We start from the raw sequence: 10,078 nt of genomic DNA on the forward strand, positions 1-10,078 counted from the left end.
TATTTTTAAAGCGAGGCGAGACAAGAACCTGCGCATCTACCTACTACGAATTGTAAAGAATGAGACAAAGAATGCTTCATATTCAAATATGCTTATAGGACTATAGGTACTTAACCTTGAGGTAACATTTCATTCCTACTCTGATCCTGCCTGTGTAGAAGGAGCCAACATCAAGAGAAGCTAAAAAGCAGCGGCTGGCAGCCACAGAGGCTCTGCACGAGAGGATTTTGCACCAGCATGAGGTAGGAACAAAACATTGAGGACTATTTTGGAACCATATTATGTGGCAAAATGGCCAGAAGCACAGTACTCAGTATTTTATAGTGATCCATATTTTTTTTCACTGCTTCAATTTTCAGTCCACTGAATCGCAAACGGAAGAGCTGGTGGCTGAGCTCAAAGCCACAATTGAGAAGCAGGCGAAGGAGCTCAAGAAAGTTAAGCTTGAGCTCAAGGAAGCCGGAGAGCTAAATAAAAAGCTTACCAATGCGTTGCTGGAAAAGATTGGTGAGTACGTTATGCACTTCTCAGGTAGCCTATCACCCTGCAACAGGAAATAGTGACCATCATGATCAAATTTCTGCTAGGAGGCACATTAACAAATTGCAGGGGCTTTGCTTGCTTATAGGCAGGTTGCGCACGTAGTTCCCTCGCCTATTAGGGCGCCCCTCGCGGCGGCGAGCGCGGAACCGGCAGGATACGACCGGCTCGCTTGCGTTCGGAAAGCCTGTATGTGCACTGTTTCGCGCGTAGCTGTTGCCTTTTCTGAGCAATGCCGAAGTGCAACCTGAGTTGTTGAGTAGTGGGCTGCAACAGCACGTACACCAACTCACGAGGAACAAAGTTTTACAGGTTTCGAAGCCGACCATATGAACCAGAACGGCGTCAACACTGGATAGCGCTCGTCCGACGGCATAAGCTGTTTTATGTTCCGGCGTTATGCCAAGTGCGTTATAACGCTGAATTCTTTGCTTTTACAGCAATGATGGCAGCAACGGGACACCTGCAGTCAGTGGCGTAGCTAGGTCGTCTGGCACCCGGGGCCCATAAGTCTTCTGTCCCCCCCCCCCTCCCCCGGGTTTATTCGAGGAAGGCGAGGATATCAACAATTTCCGCGTGTCTCCAGACGTATATGACACCCCACCCCCCCACTGGCCCCTTGCACCCGGAGCCCACGCCCCCCCCCCCCCTTTGCTACGTCACTGCCTGCAGTGCGTACCAGGATATGCAGCAAACAAAGTAGTTTGTTCCCACACTGTACCGCAGTAAAGCTGTGGAACTCTTTCCCAATCCTCGCCCATTCAAACAGCGCTAGGGCTTGCTGAGAGATTTAAGGAGGGGTTGCAGCCGGCTGATCTGGCATACACCCTTCTGCGCCCAGCATATCAAAGAAGGGGCAGATGAGATCACCAAAATTTTTGACAACGTGGTTTATTGGAACCTCCTTTGCACGCACTGAAAAATCGCAACATAAAAGTATCGCACTTCCAGTAACTTGGGCGAAAATATTTTCCCAGCGTAGTCTAACAACTGGTAAGTTCATCCCCTTTTTTTTGTGTTTGGGGAGAGCAACGTTAGAATACCTCTGGTAGGTCTTACGAGTCGTTCGTACGCCCCACGTTCTTGGATGAGATGTTTTGGATTCGTATTTGCCGTCCTGTATGTACAGGGAAACTACCGCGGCGTCCTTGCACTTTCCTGCGATGCCAGCAGGGCAATCACAGCTCCCCGCTAGGATTTGTCTGCTGTCGCCGATCTTCAAGAATCAATGTCGCTTATAATTTCATGCGTCCACACCATAGATAACGAAGTAACTTAAGCTGAGCTTCACGCATCTCGCTGGTGCATTATCTTTCGTTTGCGGAATAAACCTAGCAGTCACTTCCGATCAGTGCGAGTTCAGCACTTCGCTCCCGCCGTAGACGTGCCCCACTTCAAATAGACGACTTCCTTTCTCTAAATTGTTTTCCCTAAAAAAGCTATGAAGATCTTGTAATTCCCGAAACCCGGTTAAAATTAATATCGGCGCGCTGTTTCGCGCCATCGCTACCGTTTGACAGGACGCCAAACACGCAGCGCGGGCTGCTGACGCCGTGAGTAATCCTACCACATTCGCGCAACTATTCGTCAGATGGCGCTAGGGGTCGGAAAGACAGGGCGCCGCCTAGCACTTGCAACGTGCCCATACAAATTGGTGCTCATTGGCTTGTAATTTTACCATGAGTGCTGGAGAGCACATGCACTTTCTTATGGCCTCTTGCTGCTGGTAGTTCTTTGCAATGAATAAGAATATGCTCCTGTTAGATATTCAAAAAAATTCTGTGGATAACGAGCTATTGTTTCATCATGCCAGCTACGTGCAACGCTGCCATAGAAACGTCTGCATCTGCATAAGGGACGAAATAACAATGATTTTATAGATCTATTTACTCTGTGCTCCCTTAGCAGAAATCACAATATTGGACTTGAATGAGAAGAAGAGGAACCGAGGGGCCTTATTTTTGTGTATCATAACCATAAGAAGCCAACAGATAATTATGTTAATGAAAGCGTAGGGGAAATTATTTGTAGTTTTAATTGAAGTGTAGGAATGGTAAAGCAAAGGGAAATGTAAGGGATGGAAAGCAACTTGCTGCTCGTGGGGACTGAGCCTACAACATGCAATAAATGCACGCATTATGCAAAGATCGTGGGTTCGGCCCCCACCAGTCGCACGTTGTTTTTTCATCCACTTACATTTTTTTTTTAATTTATTCTTTTTACATTTAAATTAAATGTACACCGAAATGCTCCCTATGCTTTCCTTGACTATAATTTGTTGGTTTTTTATAATTTCACTTAGTCATTATGTTTTGCTAGACAGCCCACCATGGTGGCGTTGTCGCTGTCAGTGGCACATACATTTCGAGTTGTGGGAGGTTGTAAGGATCTTCTTGCGACAATGAAAACTGGCATTTATAACGGAGACATGCACCTCAGTATCAACTAAAGCTGGCAGGGACATTGTTGACGTGGACTTCAAGAGTGTTCCGGTTGGCATAAGGGAAACAGAGGGTTTTAGGGCAAGGGCGACAGTGCAGCTTCATCTTGAATAGCTGTGCAGTCTGGGCCGACTGCACGTCAATGCAGAATTACTCAGAAATGTCGTCTGCCTATGTGTATGTTTGTCCGCATGCTCCCATGATTTCTGCCTGAAAGCCTGCTATGACCAACATATGTTTCAATCAATGTTGTCATTGTTTGCAGTGGAGGCCACAAACTTGCCAGGTACAGTAGCAGAGGCCCCAACTTCCGGGAATGCACTTGCACTCTGCGCTACTTTGCCTAGTGCAGTGGACCCAGGGCTGTCATCCCCTCAAGGTGGATTTTTTTCCACTGTTGATGGAGAGGTGAGGGCAAATTTCTGTATCACTAGGTCTTCATAGATATGCTTTCCAATGGAATGTCAGGAAAAAAAGGTCCGTGTGTCATCGATTATTGCCACAAATAAGGAATGTGAGGTGAATGCTTATACAGGAAATCTCAATATAACGAAATTCAGGGGACCACGGTAAATTGTTGATTACTCTGAAAGATCGTTATAGTGAAAGCCCCAAAATTAGCCATTCCGCTCATCAACCTATCAGTTCACAAGTCCTCACCATATGAACTATTCACAATAACATCGCTGTTGGCTCTGACCACGTGCTGCTGCTAATTTCCACAGATTCCGCTGCCATGCACAATGAAGCACCGTATAGTAAGTGACGCGTGCAAAACAAGACGCTGACGCTGAGAAAATTACCGACAAAAATGTAGCTCTATGGCCCCAAAGCGCAATGTTTCTTGCTTTTTGTTTGTTTTTCACATTTCTTGCCGTGGACACCATAAGTGTCTCGCTCGAGGCGGACATCTGAACTATGTCAAAAGTGCAAGCAAGCGTCAACAACACTGTCTGGAAAGTGCAAACTGTGACCGTGTGGCATCCCCACGAGTACAGAGGTTACATTTCACCGTGCATATAGCTAATCCGACCGCATAAAGAAGCGCGGAAGAAAGGTGTGCACAGAAAGAAGGGTGAAAAAAAAGGGAGACATGCCTCCGTTGCTAGGCGACATTTTTCTGGTCGGAGCATGTGCTTGCAAAACCTTATGCGCCGTCGGTTCCACCTGCCCACATTCTTTTTTTCTCTGGTCCCATCTCACGGTTTTCGGAACGCATGCGCCGTGATGTCCACTCTCTGTGCCTTGTCTGCTAGCCTACTGTTTCGGCTGCTGTGAAGAATACACGGAAATCTAAGAATCCTCACATTTAGGAATATTAGTTTGTAGTTCTGAGGTGTTAACATCACAGGAAAACTGAACAGCAATCACTATCTGAAAAGTTTGGTATTCTGAAGTTCGTAGTACTGAAATATTTTTACATTGAAACTGCAAGAAGTCAGCAGGGGATTTCTGAAATGTTTGTTAATGTGGTGTTCATAGAAACGAGGTTTCACTGTGCACTATTGACTCCGAACACACTTCGGCCTCAAGAGAAGTCAGCCTCACGTTTGTTACTTGGAGGACAGTTAAAGCTCGATAATGGTTTAGCTTGAACTGGGAAACTTGTCATCAGCACAAAAAAGGGGCATACGGTAAGGCACAGATATTGCTGAGCACAACCACTGAACGTCAGACCTTTTATTTAAGCAGTATTGACACTTTAACATTAGGAGATAAGATCCGCATGCTGATCTTATCTCCTATTTTTGCATGGGACCTTGCACCCTTGAAAAAGCTTTCACGGGGCCTGGAAAGTCCGTGAATGTCCTTTAATTTTTCTCTCGGAGACCTGCAGAAACCCTGGTTTAGGTATTTCCAATAATTTTGTGTTCCGACAATGGTGGAGGGCTCACCCATTGTGCAACACTGAAGCTTCCATTCAGCCAGCTTCATGGGGAGGGGGATTAGGGGCTGAGAATGGAGGATGCTTTCTTCTGCCGTGCAATGCAACTCTTAGCTTTAGCTGCACTTTGTAGTGCAGGAAAAGGGTGTGAGTAGTGCGGCAAAGAAGTGAGAAACAGTGATGGCTTATTGCAGTTAATCAAATGCCTTTACTTTTGCTATTACTGGAGCGCCATACGTAAAAAAATTCTCGCAGCTTAGATTCATGTACACTACAGCTCTCGCAAATAACAATCCAAGATATAACGAATTATTGGTTCAAATCACCACATTTCATTGCATTAATTTACGATTTTCTGACCATGCTTGTTGAAACTGCGTCCACATATAATGAACATATTCAGTAGCGCTGTGCTGTTACAACGAACATTTCAAGTAGAACTTGTTGCTGGGCGAGTTGGTTGAAATCTAATGAATACGCTGTTGCACCAAAAGGAAAACTAAAGACTTAGGAGGGAGAGTAAGAAGCGACAAGTCAAGCACTCAACTTCAACTGATTTTATTCTTACAGCAGAGCAGGGAGAATCAACAAATGCGCATGCATATATCAGTATTGTCTAGAGCGATTACAGTGATGTTTTTAACAGCTGCATCTCGTTGTCAAAGAGGAAAACAGACATATCACTAATGCAACTCGTGCCTCTCTCTTTTATGCTTTTTTATGTATTGCCACTTCTGCCAAGTATCTTAATCTGATGTAGTGGCTGGCACGTGCCTGCTACGCGCATTACCTTTATTAATTACAGACAATTCATGCTCCTGGGCCTGGTCATTGACACATTTCACATATGGTCTAGTGTGGTTTTTCTGGCATCGTGACTTTTTTGTTAACGCGACTTATGCACGGACACAGCCCAGCCAACTTGCGTGGTGCTGAGAAAACTGGCACACCAAATGTAGTAGCATTGAGGCATATCACATAAAAGAGAGGCATGAGTTGTATTAGTGATATGTCTGTTTTTCTGTTTGACGAGATGCAGCTGTTGAAAACATCACTGTAATTGCTCTAGACAACACTGACGTGCGTATGCGCATTTGTTGATTCTCCCTGCTTTGCTATAAGAATAAAATAGGTTGAAGTTCAGCGCTTGACCCGTCATTTCTTACTCTCCCTCCTAAGTCTTTATTTTCCTTTTGGCACAACAATGCATTCATTAGGAACATTTCAAACCTGGCCGCGGTAAAAGGAGGGCGCTTACCAAGTTCGGAAGTTTGAAGTTGTGACGGGACTTGGCGCATCCTCCGCTGCAGTTTAATCATGATGAAAATATAGCTGCCAAGTGTGGATTTCAGAAGCCACAAGGGAATTCACTCGTTTTCAACCATGCAAGGGTAATCACACTTTCAAGGCGTGTCTCCTGTGGGTTTCAGAACAATGCCATGTAGTGTATGATGGCGGTGGTCTTTGGAGAGTGGCACGCGTAGCTCTATGTCACATGCACTGCACTGTTCTCCATGTGACACTGCTTGCAACCTTGACGGCACTCATTCTTGCACTGTTTGCTGCGTGGCGCTGCACCTACTTGAAACAATTGTTTTGCTTTCTCTATCGATTTCATAATTACAAGGTTAGACTGTGAAATATGAATGTTTGCTACCCTTAAGGTGGGAAAATTTTATAAGTTTAATCCTTTACAAAAAAGTAAATTTCTTGGTGTGGTTGGGTTTAATCCCGTTTTTATAAAATTTGTTTGAGGTGCAGAAATTGGAAATTATGGGGTTGTATCAGAAGTCGAAGGAGCTAACCTTTATAATGTTTTATACAGACGTGTTTTAGTGTTAAGAGTACTGCTCAGAAAAAAAAATCACTTCATATCTATTGCAGGTGCAGATTGGTGTGGGGTATGTAATGCCACTGAGCAAGTGGCATGACATATTAAAATCCACATGTGATGCGAAGTGCACGATAAATGTTGCACGACATTTGTGGACGCCAGCAGAAGCAGGCGAAAGAAGCCTGACTGGCCAGGCCTGCCGTACAATGTCTGAGGCATCCGGCAAACTTCCAGCAACACCGGATAAAGTGGCCGCTGTAAAGAGTAAGTCAGCAGTCACCTCGTTTAAGAAACATGACAGTATATATGTAACAGTTGTCTGGATGAGTTAACATATTGCATGATATGTGCACGACGCAATGAAATGCCAAAGCAAGAATGAGGCAAGTGCCTATGTGTACTATCTTTTTCCTCTGCTGTATATCCACTCTGTCTCGGCATATAATTTAAATGTATCTGCAGTTATGAAAAGCAGCAGAAAATAATTTTGAGATATTCATTTCTGGAAAAAACCGTCCACAATGTTTCCCCCGTAATTAGTTTAAATGAAAAACAATTAAGAAAGTCAGGTGGCTACATGTGCCTTAAATTGTACATGAGGCATTAATTTTGTTAGGACCTTAATTGGCAGCTTGAATTACGTTCACCTGCTGCTTATTGTCTTAATAACAGAAGCGAGCATTTAAGCACCCCATTGTCTTTGAAAATTCTAATGTAGACTTGGCATGTGTTGTAGCTTTTCATGCTGCAGCTTTCATTTAACTGTTTTTGAAAAAATGCTTCTGAAGAAAATTGGGTTCCGACACAGCTTGGCAAATTTTATTGTCTGAAAAGAAGCTTTTTAAACCACTGCCTTCCAAAGTGTTGACTGTGGTCACCTGGTCTGCCACTTTACAATCTGTAGTGTTCACAGCCATGCAATTGCAAAACAAAACACTGTTCTGATGATTGAAATTTGTAAGATATGGCCTATCAGCACTTTCAGTGATCTCATTTTATTTGAGCATATAAGAATGAGAAAAGAAATGCTACACAAGGAAAGCACCTCGTACATTAGTCGCATGTACGCTGTGACATGGATAGCTGATTTTGTCCTACGCAAAGCATCCTATAAACTTTCATGTCTGTCGTCGGTGCCAAAGAAAGCGAGGTGGTGGGCATCACGCAGAGTTCCAGCACTCGCCACCAGCCTGGATTAGAATGGATGACTATATAGTGTGGCTGTGATTGGCATTTTTTCTGGGCAGATTCAGTTTTATGGATCAAAGTACCAGTAACTCTTGTACTGGCATGAAAGACCTGATGCAAATTCCGTTTCCTAAAAAATGTTTTGAGAACAAATGAGCATAAAAGATTGTTCTGTAATATTTTAAAATGCTTGTTTAGGCTTTTTTCCATTTAAGATGTAGGTTAGCTTAGCAAAGTAGCGATATGGAGATTGAAAACTAGAACACAAGAAATTTGCGGATCCCATGAACTGTGAGAACCGATGTAAGTGAAGCTTTGTATGCTGTGTGCTTTGATTGACAATAATGACAAATGTGTAATTTCTTTAGCATGTAGTCCAATACGAGAGTGGTGAGATAATGTAAAATGTTTTCGTTGCATGCACCACTGCTGTGTGTGCATTGTCCACAGAACACACAGGAAGACGTGTTTACTTGAGGCGTTGTTGCAAGCCATTGTTCATAATCTCTGAGAGGGAATTGAGCATTGTCATGGCCTCACATGGCGCACCAAATTGTGGCACAAGTATGAAACTTTCATTGAGTTATGGGGCTGTGCCTACTTGAATTAGTTGTTATAATTGTATGTATGCATTGATGCAAGCATTCGCGGTCTGCACCACATTTTGCTGCGTAGCGAAGACGCTCCTCTTCTGTGTGACGCTTCTTTCGGGCCTGGGTGTCCTTGACACCGAGTGCATGCCTTCGAGCCATCCTGCTGGCACATGTTTACGGCCTTCTTCTACATACATGACCAGCACACTGTTGAGACTCCAGCTCAAAGCGCTCTCTTCAGGCTAAGCACGATTGTCATGTTTACACTATCACTAGCCCAGCAGCTGCATGTTTGTCGCATAGGAATAAAAGACAGGCACACCACGTGCAGTACGCGCTAATTGAAATGCAAGCACAGCAGCGCTGGCCAGGATGTGCGGAGGTGAGCGCCATCTGATGGTGTTGCAAGAAACACAGCGGCACGCATGACAAACCCACAGCAGCAGGAGCGCCCGTAAAGTTGGGAGAAGAGGCAGAGAAAGCTTCACTTTCAAACATTGATTATAATTTCCATCATTTGCAGCTAAATAAAGCTTGCAAACCAGCCATGACTACAGCTTTTACATAAAATTGTTTGTCTATATATAGGGCAAATGCTAAAGTTACTACCCGCTTGCCCCCAACTGCACGAGCAACAGGTGATGGAGTGGACAAACCAGGCAGCTTGCACCTTGCAGCTCTCCTGCATGCGTGGAGACAGTGTAGCCAAATTGTGGCCTCTCAATCTGACAGGAATTTGGGTGGTGGTAGAGCAGACAAATTATGCTATGTGCAGGCTTTGAGTGCACTGCCATGCGACTAAACCTTGCAGTAAAGCCGACCTCCCGATGAGAACAGGCGTAGCTTTGGCAAAAAACCATGTAAATCTGCAAAACAATGTGATGCAAGTGTATGCATTCTCACTACAAATAAAGCTGCTCTGGCTTGCACACTGTAGCATATGTTTGTTTGTAATATTTTCTGCATTTTATTATCTGAAACATTGTTGAATCGATTTTTGCTTGAAGTGATTGTAGTAGATTTACTTCATTCCCTTATTGCTACAAGTCATTGCAAAAACAATTTACTTCCACATTTATTACACTCGTCCTTTAGACTGCCTGGAGAAGTACATCAGCCAGCATCCAATGGGGCCACCAGCACCACCTCCGGAGCACCGCATAGCGTCAGTGCGGAAGCACTTACGCAGCTTCTTCACAGAGGCAGGTCGCCAAGGAAAACGAGTGCGAAAGTGAATAGTTGAAATCTTTTTTCAATAAAATGTGATTATATGCCACACAGTATGGTGCTTTTCATTGATTCATTATGGCATGAAAATGGCCGCATATACTTGGCTACATGTAGGTACAGACTATACACTTTGCAAGACTCAAGATCACATGAAGATAGCCCGTCATGAGCTTCCCAAGTGCAGTGGCTGCTCCTTCAATTCGTTGCACAACTTGCCTTTGACCTGCTGTGCCCATGATCATATCCAACATGCCGCCCAGTGCCCACCGTGCCGCCCAGCACCCACTGCGCACGCCCAGCACCCACCGTGCCGCCCAGCACCCACCATGCCGCCCAGCACCCACCATGCCACCCAGCACCCACCATG

General features: G+C 44.6%; 1 long non-coding RNA gene across 1 annotated transcript; it reads left to right on the forward strand.

Annotated features, from left to right (window-relative positions):
* Window positions 1–6,757: 6,757 nt before the first annotated feature.
* Window positions 6,758–9,757, forward strand: LOC129381150 (uncharacterized). Its single transcript, XR_008609387.1, has 2 exons — window positions 6,758–6,964; window positions 9,577–9,757. It is a non-coding gene; the product is annotated as an uncharacterized lncRNA (long non-coding RNA).
* Window positions 9,758–10,078: the final 321 nt, after the last annotated feature.

The sequence above is a fragment of the Dermacentor andersoni genome, chromosome 1, assembly GCF_023375885.2.
Source record: "Dermacentor andersoni chromosome 1, qqDerAnde1_hic_scaffold, whole genome shotgun sequence".
NCBI classification, from domain to species: domain Eukaryota; kingdom Metazoa; phylum Arthropoda; class Arachnida; order Ixodida; family Ixodidae; genus Dermacentor; species Dermacentor andersoni.